This window comes from Rhincodon typus, chromosome 4 (assembly GCF_021869965.1).
Source record: "Rhincodon typus isolate 14 chromosome 4, sRhiTyp1.1, whole genome shotgun sequence".
Lineage (NCBI taxonomy): Eukaryota > Metazoa > Chordata > Chondrichthyes > Orectolobiformes > Rhincodontidae > Rhincodon > Rhincodon typus.
The window spans coordinates 96159918-96181352 of NC_063335.1; the positions used below are offsets into that span (position 1 = coordinate 96159918).

Below are 21435 nucleotides of genomic sequence, written 5' to 3' on the forward strand. Positions count from 1 at the left end.
GTAGCAAAACCTTTTTTTGGACAAAAAAGGATGTTGCTTGTGTATGTTGTCTTTAAGGGGGTTCATCATTAAAGATTCCTTTTCAAATTATAAGCTGCACATATTGAAATCTGTCGGATTGTTGTATGTCTACTCCATAACTAGTAATGTGTTTTACCTTATTAAATAAATGGATCCATGAAGTTAAACAATACCTGACAAATGATTGATTCTTGGACTATTATCATTAACATGACAGTCCTGGCGGTAGAGTTAAGTTAAAATAAAGATAAAATTCTAATTACCCAGCCGGGTAACTATTTGCGTCAGACTGTCATCAAAATACTGCATATAAGGCAGGAGTTTGTGAAATATCTAGGATTCACAGGATTGACCTTTGGATCTAAGATTGCATTTTCCATTGGAAAAATTTGCTAATTAAAAAATCTGGCCGTTCTATTTTGATGAATAATTGTTTTCCTTTTCCCCCAGTTTCTTTCAGCTTATAAGCAGGTCCAGTCAGGCAATTATCTTCAGGGGAACACTAATTGTGTACACAGCCACTCATTTTCAGAATGGTAGCATTGATCATTGACAGGACCAGCACAAACTAACATGACTGCTTAGCTCAGCAGTGTTCTTCTGTCTGAATCAAAAGACGCATGCTTCAGCCTGATGGCTCATGTGAAACACTGAGGGGAATCAGTTCAACCAACATGCAAGGTTTAGCATGCAACTGATGATCAAGGACAGCACTGTATTGACAAATTGAGCCTCCTGCTTATTCGGATGTAAAAGGCAACTATTCAAAAAAGAAAGAGCAGAGGGTTTTCTTGGGCGTTCTGACCAACATTCCTCTCTTAACCAAAACCACCAGTAACAGACTATCTAGTCTTCCATTCATTTTCTATTTATGAATCTTTACAGTGCACAAATAGGCTGCTGTGCGTCTGGATTTAATGATTGTAGCTGCATTTTAAAAACCAATGCATTGACTCTGAAGCTCTGTGAAAGGTTCTAAAAACACAACCTAAAACATCAAATGAGCATGTGATAAGCTTTTACTTAAATATATGGATTTGAGTTTACAGTTAATGTGACAAACACGGGAATAGGCACAGAACACAGGCACAATTTATATTTAGCTTAGAGGGTGGCTGGGCCATTAGTTTAGTCTCTTATCTAAAAGGCAGTGCACCACACCCTCAGTACCAGGATTATCTGCAAAAATAGAATATATGCTCAAATCTGAAGTGGAGTTTGAAAATTCAGCAACTCAGATATGATAGTGCTATTTACGGTGAAGGTTGACATCTTCCATTCGAAGTCACGGCAAATCACCACCCAAATGGAAAGTGTTGCATAAAGTCCACTCTCAGCCTGTGTGGTGTCAGCTCAAATTGCATTGGCATTGCATAGTCTATCTTGAAAAGTGTGAAAATCTCCAGGAAATGATACTGTCACCAGCCCATCATGTTAAGACCATACAGTCATATGAAATAAGAACAGGAGTAGGCCATTCCACCTCTTCAGCCTGTTCCCTGACTACCCTGCTGATGAAGAATCTGGCTATCTCAGCCTTAAATATACACAATGACTCTGCCCCCACAGCTCTCTGTGGCAAGGAGTTCCGAAGACTTACAACCCTCTGAAAGAAGAAATTCATCTACATCTCAATCTTAAATTGGTGCCTCTTTATTCTGAGACTATGGCCCCTAGTCTTAAACTCTCTCCTGATGGAAAACATTGTCTCTGCACTGACCTTGTCAAGCTCATTAAGAATCCTATATGTTTCAATGAGATCATCTCCCATTCTTCTAAACTCCAGTGAGTGGAATCCCAATCTGTTTAGCCTTTGCTTAGACAATCCCTCCATACCAGGGATTATCCTCATGAACCTTCCATGAACTGCCTCCAAAGAAACAATATCTTTCCTTGAATGGGGGACTAGACTATTCACAGGACTCCAGATGTGGCTCACCAATACCTTCTATAGTTGCAGGAAGATTTCCCAACTCTTATACTCCAAACCTCTTGAAATAAGGGCCAATATTCCATGAGCTTTCCATTAGAGTGGTGGAGGCAGATTCTACGCAAGATTTCAAAACAGAACTGGGTACATATTTGAAAATAATGAATTTAGAAGGCTATGGAGATAGGGCGAGAGAATCGAACTAGCAGGGTAGCTCTTTTGGGAGCTAGTACAGACACAATGGCTGGAATGACCTTCTTTACTGGAAAATCCTATAATTCCATGATTTTACAATTCTAATATACTTTCCTACCTATCTTGGCGTCATTTGCAAATTTCGCCAAATTCAGCTTTGATCCTCGTATCCAAACTATTAATGTAAATTGTAAAAAGTTGAGGCCCAGCACAGACGTGGTCCAGTTACCCATGATCTTCAGATTGTTACAGAATTATTGACTTTTGTTTTATGAGTATGGATAAAACCTCGAAATGTGGAAGCCACAGTTTAAACCTAGCCAGACTCTGCAATTTGCAAACTGCAGACTAGAACAGACAGTATTCAAACAGCCAGGCCTTGGACAATCAGCTTCCAGTCGAAACCAGACAGGCCTGGAACTGCCTGGCCAGGCGCTAACAGCGACCATTTTACTCCTTTGGTGTACTTGCTTTGTTAGAAGCATGCCACACAGACTTGGTGGCACCTAGCTCAGTCGGAGGGCAGAGGTATAGCGCAAAAAGGACAGCACTTGACAGTTGAAGGTTCAAAACCATGTTCTGCAACCTCCAAGTACAAAGTAGTCACCTCATTGGATCTTCCAGCCTCCACCCAATGCTAATACTGGACACAAGTCACAGGATCTTTGAGAAGGGTGCGAAGGGAGGGGAGGGGATTAAAAGGGGCAACCTGGATCCAGCTCTCTCTGCTTTTTCACCTTCTTTGACGGTGTCTCCAGACAGCACCTTTGACTGACAAGTGAGCTGCACAGCATTTCCATCACCTTGGACTTCATGGTGAGCATCATCGGACTGACCAGATCCAAAAGACCACCTCAGTGATACTGCCCAAAGACCAGAAACAGCCCTAGATGAGAGAGGATCCCCAAATCAACTACTGCAGGTCTTGAATATCAGCCAACCCTACAAAATCAAGGAACAGCCAATCTCAGTCTTATTGAACAGTTGTTACAAGTCTTTTCAAATAAACAGTTCAAATATAGTGGAATGGACACGTGGATAGGGTGTTACGAAACCTTGAAAGTGTGTCTCAGATGTAGATAGCTAGTTGTAGATTTACTTTGACGTTGGCAGAGTTCAATTAAATTGTAATACAGAGCCTGATAAATATTGTTTATTGTTAATAAAGTGTTCAATAAAGTTGTGTTGGGTCTTCCTCTGACTATGCCTCCTTTGTCTAGCTCATTGCTGTCACACCTAAGTTAAAAAGGATTACTGCCAACTGGTTCATCAGGGTACATTTACTCACCCTTTCACCTCACAACAATACTCCTGCTAAACTTCACACATCACGTCCATTTTAGGTCCATTTATGCATATTCGGTATTCAACCAGCCAGCCAGCTAGGCTTCTATCCATGCTGTTACTCCCTAATCAATAAGAGTTTATTTTCTGCAATCACCTCAGATGTGGCACCTTACGAAATGCCTTTTGGAAATCTAAGTATCACATGTCTACAAGTTTGCCTTTATAAAAAGCACACATTACTCCTGAAAATAACTCCAATAAATTGGTTAAACAGAATTTCCCTTTGACAATGATAGCAAAAGTAAGAGCCAATGGGGTCCAAAGAAATTTGACAAAGTAGATCCACAATTAGCTGAGTGGTACGAAGCTGAGAGTGAAGGTTGAGGGGTATCTTTCCGAATGGGGTTCTGTGTCGAGCTATGTACCACATAGGTCAGGGTTAGGGCTCTTGTTGTTTTGTGGTTTATATAAACAATTTAAACTTGAATATAGGAGGGTTGCTCAGTAGGTTTGCAGACGATACAAAAATTGGTGGGGCACTAAATAGTGAGGAGGATAGCCTTAGACTACGAGAGGGTATAGACCAGCTAGTCAGATTGGCCAATCAATAGCAAATGCAATCAAAAGGACAACCAACAAAACGAGAAGATCATGCAAGCTGCAAGGAAGATGGCCCAGACAGAAGCAGGATTACCCCATTTCTATCAAATCACTCCCATGGAGGTGGAGGTGACCTTGGGCATTGTCAAGGAAATGGCAGAGAAGACAATGCAGCTAATGAGAATGGATCTCCTACAGCACCTAGTGATTGCAGAGAACTGTATAGTCATTACCTTCCTGATAGCATGTCACATACTCAGTAACACTGGATACCCACAGCAGTACTCTGCTCTTTGAGACTATCCCTCATCATTGCTTCTTATGGCTTCTTCAGGACTAACCCAACAGTAACCACAGAACATCTATCTTTTATCATGTTGTTTGATGCCACACTAAGGGTTTACATTCAAGACAGACTAATTGAGGAGAAGGCAAAATCAAGAACTGCCTTTGGGTTTAGACTTCAGAGTACCACTAATTATCTACTAAATACTGCTGTGCATGGTGTGATGACATGTGCCTGTAAGAGGGATGTGTTCTTTCTTGTTCCTCTTAAAGAAAGGTATTGTCAACCAGAGTAAATAGTTTTTTAAAATTAGACAAAAACAGCATGAGTGGGCGGAGTCAGGCTCACACAGACCCAGTGGTTGCTTTTGGTAGTCAAAGTTGTTTATTTCTGGAGTTGAAGCTGCTAGATATAGTTCACTCTCTGCTGTTAGATTCATTCTTTAGTTTTTTGCCTGGACTGGAAGAGACAGTAAAATCTGTTTTGCTGAATTTGCCTTTGCCAAGGGTGTGTTTATGGGCTGCTGCTATACTGAAACAGTTGATGAGTAGTTGTTAAATAATGTATTATTTTGTTAAGTATTTCGATAAAGTTAAAGTTGCGCCAATTCTTTTTATATGTTCGAGTTTTAACTGTGGCCAGTCATAAAGATATACAGCACAGAAACAGACCTGAAGGTCCAACTAGTCCATGCCGTCCAGAAATCCTAAATTAATCTAGTCCTATTTACCAGCTTTTGGCCCATATCCTTCTAAAACCTTCCTTTTCATATACCCACCCAGATGCCTTTTAAATGTTGTAACCGTACCAGCCTCTATCACTTCCTCTGGCAGTTCATTCCATACATGCAACACCCTCTGTGTGAAAAAGTTGCCCTTTAGGTACCTTTTATATGTTTCCCCTCTCACCTTAAGCCTATAACTTATAGATTTGAACTCCCTCACCCTGGGGAAAAGACCTTGCCTATTTACCCTATCCATGCCCCACATGATTTTATAAACATCTATAAGGTCACCCCTCAGCCTCCGACACCCCAGGGAAGATAGCCGCAGATAATTCAGCCTCACCCTGTAGCTCAAACTCTCCAACCCTGGCAACATCCTTGTAAATCTTTTCTGAACCCTTTCTAGTTTCACAACATCCTTCCTATGGGAGGGAGAACAGAATTACAGATCTATGAGGTATGAAGTCAGGGTCAAAAATCACATGACACCAGGCCACAATCCAACAGGTCCATCCAAAAACAAGCGGTGTAAGAATAAAGCATGTTTTGCTTAAAGTCTAGTCGTGTGACCAATTGAAACACATATGGAACACAGAGCCCTACACTTGCCTTTAAATAAGATAAAAGTTAGCATAGAAAAAAGGTTTCTCCTCGATACATTTTCAGGGGGTTTGGTCTGGTCCATAACAATGGTAATCATTCATATATTAGGCTCTAACTTGTTGCTGCATTAATTAAAGTTTAATCTATCTTCTTTGTGCGTACATATCTATATGTTCTAAAGACTCTCATTCTGCAGAGTGTTCTAAATCTATCCCCTCTGTGCCACTTATGCTCAGTGAGTAGCAGTTCTTTCACACTATCAAGGCTATTCTATGTTCCTGAATCCCTTACACAATGATTTGTGAACGTGTAGGAACAGGAGGGGGATGCTTAGCCTCTCCAAATTCCTGCCATTTACGGACTGATCTGTCCTGACTGTCCATTTACCCACATTAAGTCCCCATTCCTTCACATCCATCTTTCAAAATTTAGCTTTGAAGCTACAATTACGGCAGCATTCGCAGCCTTTTAGGGAAAAGAGTTCCAAATGACTTCTACCCTTCGTGTGAAGCATGGCGACAGCAACCCACCACAGAGGGTGGGGGCAGCCAGCAGTCAGGCCGTGTTGAGCCCCCACTCCCCCGCCGGCCCAGGCCCGCACTTGTCTGCCGTGGAGAGACTGTGGTGTTTGTCTTTTTACGTTTGCTTCTTATTTTTCTGACCTATGGTTATACTGTGTATAGCTGTAATTTAACCTTTTTTTCTTCATTTCTCTATTCTGTAACTAAGGATTGTACTTCGGTACCCTGTATCTATGATAGCACCATATGTTGGTGACATTAGTTACACTGTAACTAATCTGTGACTGAGGAACTTCGATACTTTTCTTTTTATTCAAGATGCCACTGTAAGTGGCGGCTTATAAACTTTGAGTACATGTGACAATAAAGCTAATTCATTCATTCAAAAACAATATTTCTTTATATGGCAACTGAACGGCCTCATTATTTATTTAAAATTATAACTCCTTGTTTTCAATTTCTACACCAAAGGAAACAGTTTCTCTTTAATAGTCCCGATGAAACCCTTTTGATTTTAAACAACTGAACAAGCTGACACGTTAATCTCCGTACAGGCAATGAATGCTTCTTTTATTTGATGGAACATCCAAACTTAACGAAGGAAAAAGTCACCGAAAAAGGTATGTGAGCTGCTCTATCACTGACACTGAGTACAGATAATAATCATTAATCTCAGATTGCAGAATCTTGTTACCAAATTTGTTTACAATACACCAGCCGGTGCATTTCCAAGTAATTTGTCAGTCATAAGGCAGTCTACTCAATTTCATACAGCACTATTATTAAAAAAACTTACTTTACTGTGAATCGTTTCGAGTACTTCCTCAAATACATGTTGAATATAATATAATAATCCAATAATTAAGCAGCATTTACTTTAATCTGTTCTAATATGAAGGTTTGGCCAAATGATAACTTAGCTCTCCCTTTGTTTCGCTTATCAACCTCTGGCAATCTAACAGCATTGTCTGGGTTTGTGATTTATTAACATCCACTGATACTACAGACATTGGGCAGCTTTCAGGCAAAGAAATTGCCACGTACATAACACGGAGAAAATACTACATATAGCTCACATGGTTTAACAGAACAAAACAGTAGCACTTATAATCAGCAAGATTACTAACTAATCTAAAAAAAACTATCTCCTGTGGTCTACTGTCTCCAGGTAGCCTAGGAAATTCATTATGCCCATTCTTCATGATTAAAGTGGCCTCCTAAATCTCCAATTACAAGCACAGATGCTGGAAGTAAACTAAACCACAAAGCTGAAAATAGTTTATGTAAATAACTTACACATTTTGTAAATATTTTGCACAAGTCATTCTTGATTTTCAAATACCCCAGTATTACCCACCACCATTCAGAACATGTCGGGAGGAAAAGAAACAGCAGAAATGACACCCCACCTCCCCATAAAATGTCTTTGGACATGGAGCTGGGAGCAGCAGGAACGCTCCTTCCAACTCAGCATTAAGAGAGTGCAGGACATTCCACGTCTATTGATTCCTCTCAGGCTGGGCCCCACTGCACCTGGTAAATTGCATTTAATACTGAATCAAACCATCCTCTTTTGCAACATGGAATTAAGATTCCAAGTACTTACACCAGGCACTTGGGCCTCACGGTCACAGCAGCATTCCAACCAGAAGTGTCTATTCAGCCCCTCAAGCTTGTTCTGCTATTAAATAAGGTCATCATTAATTACTCTTTTTACCTTCCTCCCAACCCTTCACTCCCTTTCTTACCAAGAATCAATCCGACTCTGACAAAAATATTCAAAGGTTCTACTTCCACTGACTTCTATGAAAGGAATACTTCTTATCCCTGCCTTAAAAAAGGTGACCACTTATTGTTAAACAGTGTGACCCCAAGTTGTAGATTCTGACAGAAGGTGCAAGGCCCGCCCAGTGCCAGGTGCCTTGTGGGCAAAAGCAGAGGCAGAAATCAGGAGACTGGAGAGCGAAGGAGTCATCAAACTGATAAAGTTTGCAGAATGGGCAGCGCCGGTCGTACCGATTGTGAAGCCTGACGGCTCAGTTTGTCTTTGTGGGGATTTTAAACAAATGGTAAACTGCTTCTCACAGCCGGATAAATACCCAATCCCTTGCATCGAGGACTTGTACACAAAGTTGGCGGTGGGGGAGTGAGGGGGTGCTGTCCTTAACGAAGCTGGACATGAGCCACGCCTACCTGCAACTACAACTGGATGAGAAGCCCCAGAAGTGCTCTACAATTAATACCCAAAAGGGTTTATATCAATGTACAAGAGACTGCCATTTGGGGTATCATCAACCTGTGCTCTTTTCTAATGGACCATGGAGAACGTTTTACAAGGGCTACCCCAGGTCGTCATTTATCTGGATAATGTACTGATAACAGGGAAGGCCAATACAGAGCGCTTGGAGAACATGGACATACTGTTTAAACATTTATTCCAGGCAGGCATATGTCTTAGATGGGAAAAATGTGTGTTCCAGGCACCCCAAGTGGCTACTTGGGTTACAGAGTCAACAAAACCTTGTTACACCCTTTTTAAGAGAAAGTGAGTGCGACCAAAGGAGCCCCGGCTCCCACATCTGTACAAGAGCTTAGGTTTTTCCTTGGGTTAGTGAATTATTACTGTAACTTCATACATCACCCAGCGTCCATCTTGGCACCCTTATACCTGCTGTTGAAAAAGGGTCAGCCTTGGAAATGGTCACGCAGCCAAGAAGCAGCCTTTCGGGAAGTGGAAACGCAGCTATTGTCATCGAAGGTGTTGGCACATTATGATCCGAAGTGAGATCTGGTGCTGACATGTCATGCCTCCCTGTATGGTATCGGGGTAGTGGGGTTGGCTCACCGGTGACCCAACGAACAGGAATGCCCGATAGTGTATGGCTGATGCCAAACGCAAGTTATGCCCAGGTAGAAAAGGAAGGTTTAGCAGTCATCTTTTAGGTGAGGATGTTCCACCGGTACCTTTATGAACAAGAAATTGTCATAGTAAAAGAACACACACCCCTGTTAGGGCTACTGAAGGAAGGCAAGGCAGTGCCGCCCACAGCTTCCGGTAGAATCCAGCATTGGGTCCTTATTCTTAGCGCGTACAAGTTAGAACACTGTCCAGGAAGCCAAGTGGCTAATGTGGATGCCTTAAGCTGCCTCTCACCGGCAGATACTCCACTGGAGGTGCCTCCCCTGGAAGAGTCCAGTTTGGTTTTAAACTGTCTGGACACTTTTCCAGTCACTGCAGACAATATCCAACTGTGGACACAAAAAAATCCTGTCCCAGTGAAACTGAAACAGCTGGTGATAACGGGGGAAGTAAAAGGGCCATCACAACCTGGATTGAAACCCTTTTGGACCTGGCGAGACCAGATCCCTGTACAGGACGGCATATTACTGAGGGGAGCAAGGGGGATTGTTCCCAGAAAAGGTTGCCACCAGATACTGACCAAACTCCACCAGGGTCATCCAGGGGTTTCCAAGATGAAGATGGTGGCAAGAAGCTATGTCTGGTGGCCGGGGTTGGATGCCGACATAGCTGCATTGGTGGGGCAGTGGCCCGAATGCCAACAAGGACAGAAATTGCTACTAGCAGCCCCCCCACGTTCATGGGAATGGCCGGGTAAACCCTGGATTCAGTTTCATGTCGACCATGCCGGACCTTTCATGGGCTCAGTGTTCCTGGTCATTGTGGACGTCCATTCAGAGGGGTTGGATGTGCATAAAGTTCGTTCAGCAAACTCAGGGACAACGACTGAGAAGCTGCAAGTATCATTCACAATACATGGATTCCTGGAAGTATTGGTCACGGATAATGGAAAGTCATTTTACCAGCAGGGAATTCGAATATTTCCTAAAGTCCAATGGCACTCGGCACATAAGGATAGCTCCATACCATCCGTTGTCCAATGGTCTAGCAGACAGAGCAGTCCAAACATGGAACGCTGGCTTAAAGAAGCAGCCTACAGCGTCAATTGATACCAAACTGTCCTGGTTCCCCTTTGATGATAGGACCACCCCACATGCAACAACAGGAACAGCTCCGGCAGTGTTGCTGATGGGGAGAAGATTCCGCACCAGGTTAAACCTGATATTCCCAGACCTGGGGGTGAGGGTGAAATGGCAGCAGGAATGCCAGTGCTGGCCAAATGCCACCTCTAAGCGAGAGAGACAATTTAATTCAGGGGGTGAAGTTTGGTGCTGGAACAATGGAAATGGCCGTTTACAGGTACAAGGCGAGGGTGACGTGAGGTCCAGTCCCATGACTTACGACATTCGGCTCGGTGATACAGTCCTCAACAAACATGTGGATCATCTGAAAGCTGTTACCTCACAAACAGGGCAGGAGCAAAACACACCTGGCCCCTCAGAACAGCCAGAAGGCCTGGCAGAAACCACGGGTTCTACCCTTCCGTCTAGTGTCAAGGAAAGCTCAGAGTCCAAATTGGATGCAGCTTCGATACCATTGCTGCGGGAAGAAGAGGAAGAAACTCTTCCGAGATGTTCCAATGCAAGAGACGGGCCACAGACCAGTACACACCATCTGTGTCCGAGAGACAGGAACCAGACCTGGGGCGAAAACATTGCAAGAGAAACTACAAGAGAAAGACCAGGCCTATATCCCTGGACATGGCAGGGGAGGGATATAGTGATTGGGACCAGGCGGACCTTGTTAACTACAATGTTCTTGATTGGGGTTGTTCACCTGGGCCAATCAGAAAATCATTGGCTGACCAATATAACTAGGAGATTAAAATCTCCTCTGTTAAGGACTGACTCCTGAGCTGGGCTGGCTACAGCCAGCGTACCGTGTACATGTAAAAAGGTTGACTTGGTAACAGGATACCAGCCTCTGTGTAGCTATTTCAACCTTGAACCTGAAAGAACAGTGGGGTCTACAAACAGACAATGATCGCTGCCAAACCAGACAGTAACTTCCTTGATCGACCCACAATCTGGCCTCACCTTTGGGTTATCGTCCTCCCAACCCATTCACTGACCCATCCAACATCCCGTGCTGTCCATGATAAAAAGAAATCAAACAAATCCCATCTGGGCAATTGCTGCACAATCAGCCTACCCTTGATCATCAGCAAAATGTTGGAATGTTGCAACAATAGTGCTATTAAGCTGCACTTATAAAGCAATAAGTTGCTCAATGGCACATTCAATTTGGCATCTTCCTGTGTTACTCAGGTACTGACCTTCTTACAGACATGGTCCACATATAGACAAAGGAATTGAGATCAAGAGTTGAGACAATAGTGACTGCTCTTGACCTCAATCTGCATTTGAGTCTGGCATAAAGGAGCCGCAGCAAAACTGAAGTCATTGGGAATTAGGTGGAAAATTGCTTGGAGTCATACTTAGCACAAAGCAGAAGGTTTGCAGTTGACGTCCATCACTTGATTCTCAATACATCACTGTAGGATTTCGTCAGGGCAGATTTTTGTTTGCACTTGTTATGACACATTTCTGGTGCAGATGGGACCTGAAACTGGATCTTCTGGCTCAGAGGCACTGTGCCACAGATGTCCTAGTTGAAGTTCAGCTCCTCCGTCAATTACTCCAACATATGGTCAGAATTGGGGGTAGTCACAAATTATTGCACAATGTTCAGTATTACTCATGACTCCTCAACTGCTATAACATTCATTATCCATATGAGTAAGACCTGAAAAACGTTCATTCAATCTTGAGCTGATAAGTCACAAGTCGCATTTATGCCGGGCAATGAACATTTCCAACAAGGGATAATATAACCATCTTGTCATTTAGTTGTATTACCATCACTCAGTCCCTGACTATCAACATCCTGAGGGCTACCATGGAGCAGAAACTGAACTGGATTAGGCATCTAAATACAAGAACAGGTCAGATGTTTGTAATTTTGCAGTAACACCCCTCCCATGTCTCCAAAACCTGTCCACATCTACAGGAATGTGATAGAATATTCCTCATTTGTCTGGATTAGTGGCAGCTCCAATAACACGCAAGAAGCTTGACACCACTCAGGATAAAACAGTCCGCGTACTTGGTACCACATCCACAAACGTTTACTCCCTCCACCACCAACGCAGAGTACTAGCAGTGTGCATTATCTGTAAGACGCACTGCAGAAATTCACCAAGAGTCCTTAGACATCAGTTTCCAAACCCACAACCACTACCACCTGGAAAGACAAGAGCATCAAATTCAAGAGAACACCATTTCCCTCCAAGTTGCTCATCATCCTGACCTGGAAACATACTTGCTGTTCCTGCAATTCACCACTCTTTGACAGCATCTACAAAATCTGTGACCTCTACCATCTAGAAAGACAAGGAAGTAAATACTTAACTTTTTGATTTCGACTGATTGAAGGGTGTGGTCAGACAAGTTGACGATGGATTTCCCTACGGCGGTACCAGTTTCAACTGTGGTACCGGGGGAGGTTTGGTTACTGCTGGTGGTGATGCCAAGATTCTCCAGTTTCCTGTTCTTAGTGTGCATGTAGGTGCTGTAGTTCTGCTTGGCAGTGTCTCACTGCTGGTCCACTATATCCTGAGCACAAGCTGAGAATATGGACTCTATCTCAATTTCAAGCTAATGTTGAGCTGGTGTACGAGGTGATTGAGGAGTTTCAAGAGTTGTGATGGCAGAACCTCTCAGCGTAGTCTGTGTTGTAGGTCGACTTGAGTGGGTTCATGATCTGTAGTCCTTTCGGGATCTTCTCTGCTTTCTTGAATCTCTGCAGAAACTTGACACCATGCACCACGTACGTGGCAGATACTCATGTGACTCAGCCAATGTTGTATACTTCAAACTCTGCGGGCAAGGATGCCCCAAGGCACGGTATATTGGCGAGACCATGCAGATGCTACAGCAACGGATGAATGGACACAGCACAACAATCACCAGACAGGAATGTTCCCTCCCAGTCGGGGAACACTTCAGCAGTCAAGGGCATTCAGCTCTGATCTTCGGGCAAGCGTTCTCCAAGGCAGCCTTTGAGATATACAACAACGCAGAATCGCTGAGCAGAGACTGAAAACCAAGTTCCGTACCCATGAAGACGGCCTCAACTGTTCATGTTGCGCTACATGTGACCCCACTGTTCTGTATCTGTAAAATTTTCCTTACTGTCCTGTTTTAACACCATCACCTTGATGAATTGTTATGATCTCTCTACCTTAATTCATTTGTATAATTTTAGATTACTTGTTACTTTGGTTAGATCCTCAGCATTCGACTCTTATACCTATCATGTTATTCCAGTCATTTGGTTTGTCTCCAGCACCACCTCAATTTTAATTTTTTGTAATTATCACTCTGCCACAATTAATTGGATTATGGGTCATCCCCATCACTCATTATTCAGCTGTTGACATCTTACTCACATATTTGACACTTTTGATCACTTGCAGAGACTTATTATTCGATACTCCACTCACACCATTTGTGTGATCTATTGATCTCTCTGCCCATTGATCTCTCTGTCTATAAGTGCTGTGCCTGTATGCTTTTCCTCACTTCTCCTGACAAAGGGGAAGTGCTCCAAAAGCTTGTAATTCCAAATAAACCTGTTGGACTATACCTGGTGTCGTGTGACTTCTGACCTTGTCCACCCCAGCTCAAGACCGGCACCTGCAAATTACAAAAATATGACATTTCTCCACATTATCCTCCACCTGCCACCTAGCTGTTCACTCAGTCAACCAGTCTATGTCTCTGCATCTGTGTCTTCGTCGCAATCTTCTATTCTCAATTAGCTTTTTATCAACAAACTTGGATAAATTACTCTAAGCCTTTTCATATTTTATTAATGTGGATTGTAAATAGTGGAGACTCCAGCACTGATAGTTGCAGCACACTAAAAGTTACAGCCTGTCAACTTGAAAAGCTGAAATCATGAAAGTTGTTCTCAATTTTCAATAACGTTTCAATGGCAAGTCTTATTTTGCTCACCTATTTCATAATATGCTGGAACACATTCTCCTGCCAATTTAGTTTAAAACTTCATCAATCATCAGTTCATAGCTTTGATGCACAGAGCATAAGAACTGAAGAACATAAGAAATAGGAGCAGGATTATGCCATTCAGCTCCTCAAGCCTGCCCCACCATTCAACACGATCATAGTTGCTCTGCCTAAGGTCTCAATTCCTCTTTTGTGTCAGGGCAGAGTAGCGTCCAACTCCTTTAAAAATCTATCTACCTTCTCCTTAAATACTTTCAGTGATCAATTCTGTGGGTAGAAAATTCCAAACATTCACCACCATCTGAGTGAATAAATTCCTTCACATCTCAGTTTTAAACGAGTGTTGCCTTATTCTGTAACCATGTCCCCTAGTGTGAGATTCCCCATTAGCCATAATGTGTTCTCAACACGTACCCTGTCAAGCCCCCTCAGAATCTTGTATGCTTCAATAGGATCATCCCTCATTCTTCTAAACTCTAATGAATAAAGGCCTAATCTGTTTAGCTGTTCTTGATAAGTCAGCCCATTTGGCCCATCAACCAGCACAGTGAATCTCTTTTGAACAGCCTCCAATGCCAGTATACTCATTTTTTAAAATATGGGGACCAAACTATTGCCCAGTTGTGGCCTCACCAATACTCTGTACATTTGCATGAAGGTTTCCCTATTTTTAAACTTCAAACCCTGAGCAATAAAGATCAAAATTCTATTTGCCTTCTTAGCTCTTTCCTGCACCTGCACGCTAGCTTTGTGTCTTTCCTGCACAAAAACACCCAGGTCACTCTGCGCTGCACTTTTTTGGAGTCTTTCTCCACTTAAATAATAGTCTGCCTTTTGCCTTAGGGTTTCAATTGTTATGATGCATAATAAGGATATTCTTTCTGCTGCAAACATTTTTTATACGTTTGTGGGATCTTAGCCTCATTGCAAAGCAAATAATTCCCATCTCTATTTTCCAACTGAGGGTGTTTAAGGAAGTTTATGGCTTTGTTGAAGGAGCCACCTTTGTAGGGCAGCAGGCTGGCTCAGTGGTTAGCACTGCTGCCTCACAGCGCCAGGGGCCCGTGTTCAATTCCACCCTCGGGCGACTGTCTGTGTGGAGTTTGCACATTCTCCTTGTGTCTGCGTGGGTTTCCTCCGGGTGTTCCGGTTTCCTCCCACAGTCCAAAGTTGTGCAGGCGAGGTGGATTGGCCATGTTAAATTGCCCATAGTGTTCAGGGATGTGTAGATTAGGTGGGTTATGAGGGAGGGGTCTGGGTGGGATGCTCTGAGGGTCGGTGTGGACTTGTTGGGCTGAAGGGCCTGTTTCCACATTGTAAGGATTCTAGGAATGATTCCACACATGGAAATAAAGGAAAGCAGGAGTAGGCCATTCAGCCATTATGATCATGGCTGATCATCCAACTCAATAGTATGTTCTTGCCCATATGCATTGATCACTTTAATCCCAGGTGCTATATCCAACCCTTTCTTCAAACCATACAATATTTTGACCTTGAATACTTTCTGTGATAGTGAATTCAACAGGTTCACCACTCTCTGATGAAGAAATTTCTCCTCATCTCAGGTTGGCTCAGAGTACAACGAAACCTTGATCAGATGGATTGACGGGTTGAGGAATGGCAGATGGAGTTTAATCCAGATAAATGTGAAGTGCTACATTTTAAGATGGCAAATCAGGGCAGGACTTACATACTTAATGGTAAGATCCTGGGGAGTGTTACTGAACAAAGACACCTTGGAGCGCGGGTTCATGCTTCCTTGGAAATGGAGTCACAGATAAGTAGGATAGTGAAGAAGGCATTTGGTACATTTGCCTCCATTGGTGAGTGCATTGGGTATACGAGTTGGGAGTTCATGCTGCGGCTGTACAGGATATTGGTTAGGCCACTTTTGGAATACTACGTTCAATTCTGGTCTCCCAGCTATAGGAAAAAATTGTGGTTAAACTTGAAAGGGCTCAGAAAAGATTTACAAGGATGTTGCCAGGAATGGACGGTTTGAGCTATAGGGAGAGGCTGAATAGACTGGGCCTATTTTCCTTGGAGCATTGGACGCTGAGAGGTGGCCTAATAGAAGTTTATAAAATCACGAAGGGCATGAATAGGGTGAATAGTAAAGGTCTAGGATAGGGAGTCCAAAACCAGATGGTATAGGTTTAAGGTGAACATAGAACATAGAACATAGAACATTACAGCGCAGTACAGGCCCTTCGGCCCTCGATGTTGCGCCGACCTGTGAAACCAATCTGAAGCCCATCTAACCTACACTATTCCATTATCATCCATATGTTTATCCAATGACCATTTAAGTGCCCTTAAAGTTGGCAAGTCTACTACTGTTGCAGGCAGGGCATTCCACGCCCTTACTACTCTCTGAGTAAAGAACCTACCTCTGACACCTGTCCTATATCTATCACCCCTCAATTTAAAGCTATGTCCCCTCGTGCTAGCCATCACCATCCGAGGAAAAAGGCTCCCACTGTCCACCCTATCTAATCCTCTGATCATCTTGTATGTCTCTATTAAGTCACCTCTTAACCTTCTTCTCTCTAACGAAAACAGCCTCAAGTCCCTCAGCCTTTCCTCATAAGACCTTCCCTCCATACCAGGCAACATCCTGGTAAATCTCCTCTGCACCCTTTCCAATGCTTCCACATCCTTCCTATAATGCAGCGACCAGAACTGTACGCAATACTCCAAGTGCAGCCGCACCAGAGTTTTGTACAGCTGCAACATGACCTCAAGGCTCCGAAACTCAAACCCTCTACCAATAAAACCTAACACACCGTATGCCTTCTTAACAACCCTATCAACCTGGGTGGCAACTTTCAGTGATCTATGCACATAGACATCGAGACCTCTCTGCTCATCCACACGACCAAGAATCTTACCATTAGCCCAGTACTCTGTATTCCTGTTACTCCTTCCAAAATGAATCACCTCACACTTTTCCGCATTAAACTCCATTTGCCACCTCTTAGCCCAGCTCTGCAGCCTATCTATGTCCCTCTGTAACCTGCAACATCCTTCCGCACTATCCACAACTCCACCGACTTTAGTGTCATCCGCAAATTTACTAACCCATCCTTCTACGCCCTCATCCAGGTCATTTATAAAAATGACAAACAGCAGTGGCCCCAAAACAGATCCTTGAGGTACACCACTAGTAACTGAACTCCAGGATGAACATTTCCCATCAACCACCACCCTCTGTCTTCTTACAGCTAGCCAATTTCTGATCCAAACCGCTAAATCACCCTCAATCCCATGCCTCCGTATTTTCTGCAATAGCCTACCGTGGGGAACCTTATCAAACGCTTTACCGAAATCCATATACACCACATCAACTGCTTTACCCTCATCCACCTGTTTGGTCACCTTCTCAAAGAACTCAATAAGGTTTGTGAGGCACGACCTACCCTTCACAAAACCGTGTTGACTATCCCTAAGCAAATTATTCCTTTCTAAATGATTATAAATCCTATCTCTTATAATCCTTTCCAACACTTTACCCACAACCGAAGTAAGGCTCACTGGTCTATAATTACCAGGGTTGTCTCTACTCCCCTTCTTGAACAAGGGGACAACATTTGCTAGTCTCCAGTCTTCTGGCACTATTCCTGTAGACAATGACGACATAAAGATCAAAGGCAAAGGCTCTGCAATCTCCTCCCTAGCTTCCCAGAGAATCCTAGGATAAATCCCATCCGGCCCAGGGAACTCATCTATTTTCACACCTTCCAGAATTGCTAACACCTCCTCCTTATGAACCTCAATCCCGTCTAGTCTCATAGCCTGTATCTCAGTATTCTCCTCAACCACATTGTCTTTTTCCTGTGTGAATACTGACGAAAAATATTCATTTAGTGCCTCTCCTATGTCTTCAGACTCCACGCACAACTTCCCACTACTGTCCTTGACTGGCCCTAATCTTACTCTAGTCATTCTTTTATTCCTGACTCACCTATAGAAAGTTTTAGGGTTTTCCTTGATCCTACCTGCTAAAGACTTCTCATGTCCCCTCCTGGCTCTTCTTAGCTCTCTCTTTAGGTCCTTCCTGGCTAACTGTAACTCTCAAGCACCCTAACTGAGCCGTCACGCCTCATCTCTACATAAGCCTCCTCCTTCCTCTTGACAAGAGATTCAACTTCTTTAGTAAACCACGGTTCCCTCACTCGACCACTTCCTGCCTGACAGGTACATACTTATCAAGGACACGCAGTAGCTGTTCCTTGAACAAGCTCCACATTTCAATTGTGCCCAGCCCCTGCAGTTTCCTTCTCCATCCCCTATGCATCCTAAATCTTGCCTAATCGCCTCATAATTGCCTTTCCCCCAGCTATAACTCTTGCCCTGCGGTATATACCTATCCCTTTCCATCGCTAAAGTAAACGTAACCAAATTATGGTCACTATCACCAAAGTGCTCACCCACCTCCAAATCTAACACCTGGCCTGGTTCATTACCCAGTACCAAATCCAATGTGACCTCGCCTCTTGTTGGCCTATCTACATACTGTGTCAGGAAACCCTCCTGCACACATTGGACAAAAACTGACCCATCTAAAGTACTCGAACTATAGCATTTCCAGTCAATATTTGGAAAGTTAAAGTCCCCCATAACAACTGCCCTGTTACTTTCGCTCCTATCCAGAATCATCTTTGCAATCCTTTCCTCTACATCTCTGGAACTTTTCAGAGGCCTATAGAAAACTCCCAACAGGGTGACCTCTCCTTTCCTGTTTCTAACCTCAGCCCATACTACCTCAGTAGACGAGTCCTCATCAAATGTCCTTTCTGCCACCGTAATACTGTCCTTGACTAACAATGCCACACCTCCCCCTCTTTTACCACCTTCCCTGATCTTACTGAAACATCTAAACCCCAGAACCTGCAACAACCATTCCTGTCCCTGCTCTGTCCATGTCTCCGAAATGGCCACAACGTCGAAGGCCCAGGTACCAACCCATGCTGCAAGTTCACCCATTATTCCGGATGCTCCTGGCGTTGAAGTAGACACACTTCAAATCACCGTCCTGCCTGCTGGTACACTCCTGCGACCTTGAAACCTTATTCATGACCTCACTACTCTCAACCTCCTGTACACTGGAGCTACAATTCAGGTTCCCATCTCCCTGCTGAATTAGTTTAAACCCTCCCGAACAGCATTAGCAAATTTCGCCCCCAGGACATTGGTACCCCGCTGGTTCAGGTGTAGACCATCCCGTTTGTAGAGGTCCCACCTACCCCAGAATGAGCCCCAATTATCCAGGTATCTGAATCCCTCCCTCCTGCACCATCCCTGTAGCCACGTGTTCAACTGCTCTCTCTCCCTATTCCTTGCCTCGCTAGCACGTGGCACGGGTAACAAACCAGAGACAACAACTCTGTTTGTTCTAGCTCTAAGCTTCCACCCTAGCTCCTTGAATTTCTGCCTTACATCCCCAACCCTTTTCCTATCTATGTCGTTGGTGCCTATGTGGACCACGACTTGGGGCTGCTCCCCCTCCCCCTTAAGGATCCCGAAAACACGATCCGAGACATCACGGACCCTGGCACCTGGGAGGCAACACACCAACCGCGAGTCTCTCTCGTTCCCACAGAATCTCCTATCTGTCCCCCTAACTATGGAGTCCCCAATGACTAATGCTCTCCTCCTCTCCCCCCTTCCCTTCTGAGCAACAGGGACAGACTCTGAGCCAGAGACCTGTACCCCATGGCTTACCCCTGGTAAGTCGTCCCCCCCAACAGTATCCAAAACGGTATACTTGAGGGGAACGGCCACAGGATATCCCTGCACTGTCTGCCTGTTCCCTTTCCGTCCCCTGACTGTAACCCATCTACCTTTTTCCTGTACCTGAGGTGTGACAACCTCCCTGTAACTCCTCTCAATTACCCCCTCAGCCTCCCGAATGATCCGAAGTTCATCCAGTTCCAGCTCCAGTTCCCCAACGCGGTTTCCAAGGAGCTGGAGTTGGGTGCACTTCCCACAGATGAAGTCAGTGGGGACACTAGTGGTGACCTTTACCTCCCATATTCCACAGGAGAAGCATACAACTGTCCGAACATCCATTCCCATTGTTCTGAATTCCCAAACAGACTATTGAAAAAAAAACTAGTAACCTTACCAAATCGGCGCTCAGAACCTTTTCTTTTTGGTTAGAGGAAGAGGATGGGTGGGAGACACTATCTCGGTAGTGTTTCGGGTAAAGCAACCGCCCAAATATATTACCTCACTTACTCACTCCAAAAATGGAGTCATGCGAGGTAAGACTTTTATAATCGAAAAGCTTACCTTCCCAGGGTGCCCTCGCGCTTCCTCCCGGACTCCCGCCGGTGAAACAACTGAAAGGCCGCGGGTGAGGGGAAAAATTTGAATGGGACATAAGGGGCAACTTTTTCATACAGAAGGTGGTGCACGTATGGAATGAACTGCCAGAGGAAGTGGTAGAAGTTGGTACAACTAAAACATTTAAAAGGCATCTGGATGGGTATATGAACAAGAAGGGTTTAGAGGGATATGCAGCAAATACTGACAAACGGGACTAGATTAATTTAGGATATCTGTTCGGCATGGACAAGTGCTGCACAGTTCTATGACTCTATCTCAGTTCTGAATGGTTCACTCGGCGTCTTAATTGTGACTCTGGTTCTGGGCTCCCCACCAACAGTACATTCTTCCTGCATCTACCCTGTCCAATCCTGTTAGAATATTATTTTTCTGTGAGATCCCCTCCTCTTGTACAGTCCAGCAAATATAATCCTACCCAATTCAATCTCTCCTCATTCCTTCAGTCCCACCATCTCAGGAATCAGTCTGGTAAACTTTTGCGAGACAACAAGGTGCAGGGCTGGATGAACACAGCAGGCCAAGCAGCATCATAGGAGCAGAAAGGCTGACGTTTCGGGCCTAGACCCTTCATCAGAAAAGGGGGAGGGGAAGGGGGTTCTGAAATAAATAGGGAGAGAGTGGGAGGCGGATAGAAGATGGATAGAGGAGAGGATAGGTGGAGAGGAAACAAACAGATCGAAGAGGTGGGGATGGAGCCAGTAAACGTGAGTGTAGGTGGGGAGTTAGAGAGGGGATAGGTCAGTCCAGGGAGGACGGACAGGTCAAGGGGGCGGGATGAGGTTAGTCATCTCGTAGGAGATGGGGGTGCGGCTTGAGGTGGGAGGAGGGGATAGGTGGGAGGAAGAACAGGTTCGGGAGGCGGGGACGAGCTGGACTGGTTTTGGGATGTGGTAGGGGGAGGGGAGATTTTGAAGCTAGTGAAATCCACATTGATACCATTGGGCTGCAGGGTTCCCAAGCGGAA

General features: G+C 44.2%; 1 protein-coding gene across 1 annotated transcript in view; it reads right to left on the reverse strand.

Annotated features, from left to right (window-relative positions):
- The window catches only part of LOC109936145 (CMP-N-acetylneuraminate-beta-galactosamide-alpha-2,3-sialyltransferase 1-like), a 93034-nt gene that overhangs the window by 57640 nt on the left and 13959 nt on the right, over window positions 1–21435 (reverse strand). The window contains exon 4 of the mRNA XM_048596079.1: window positions 13735–13784. The gene's annotated coding sequence lies outside the window, so the exon portion shown is untranslated. The remainder of the gene's footprint in view (window positions 1–13734; window positions 13785–21435) is intronic.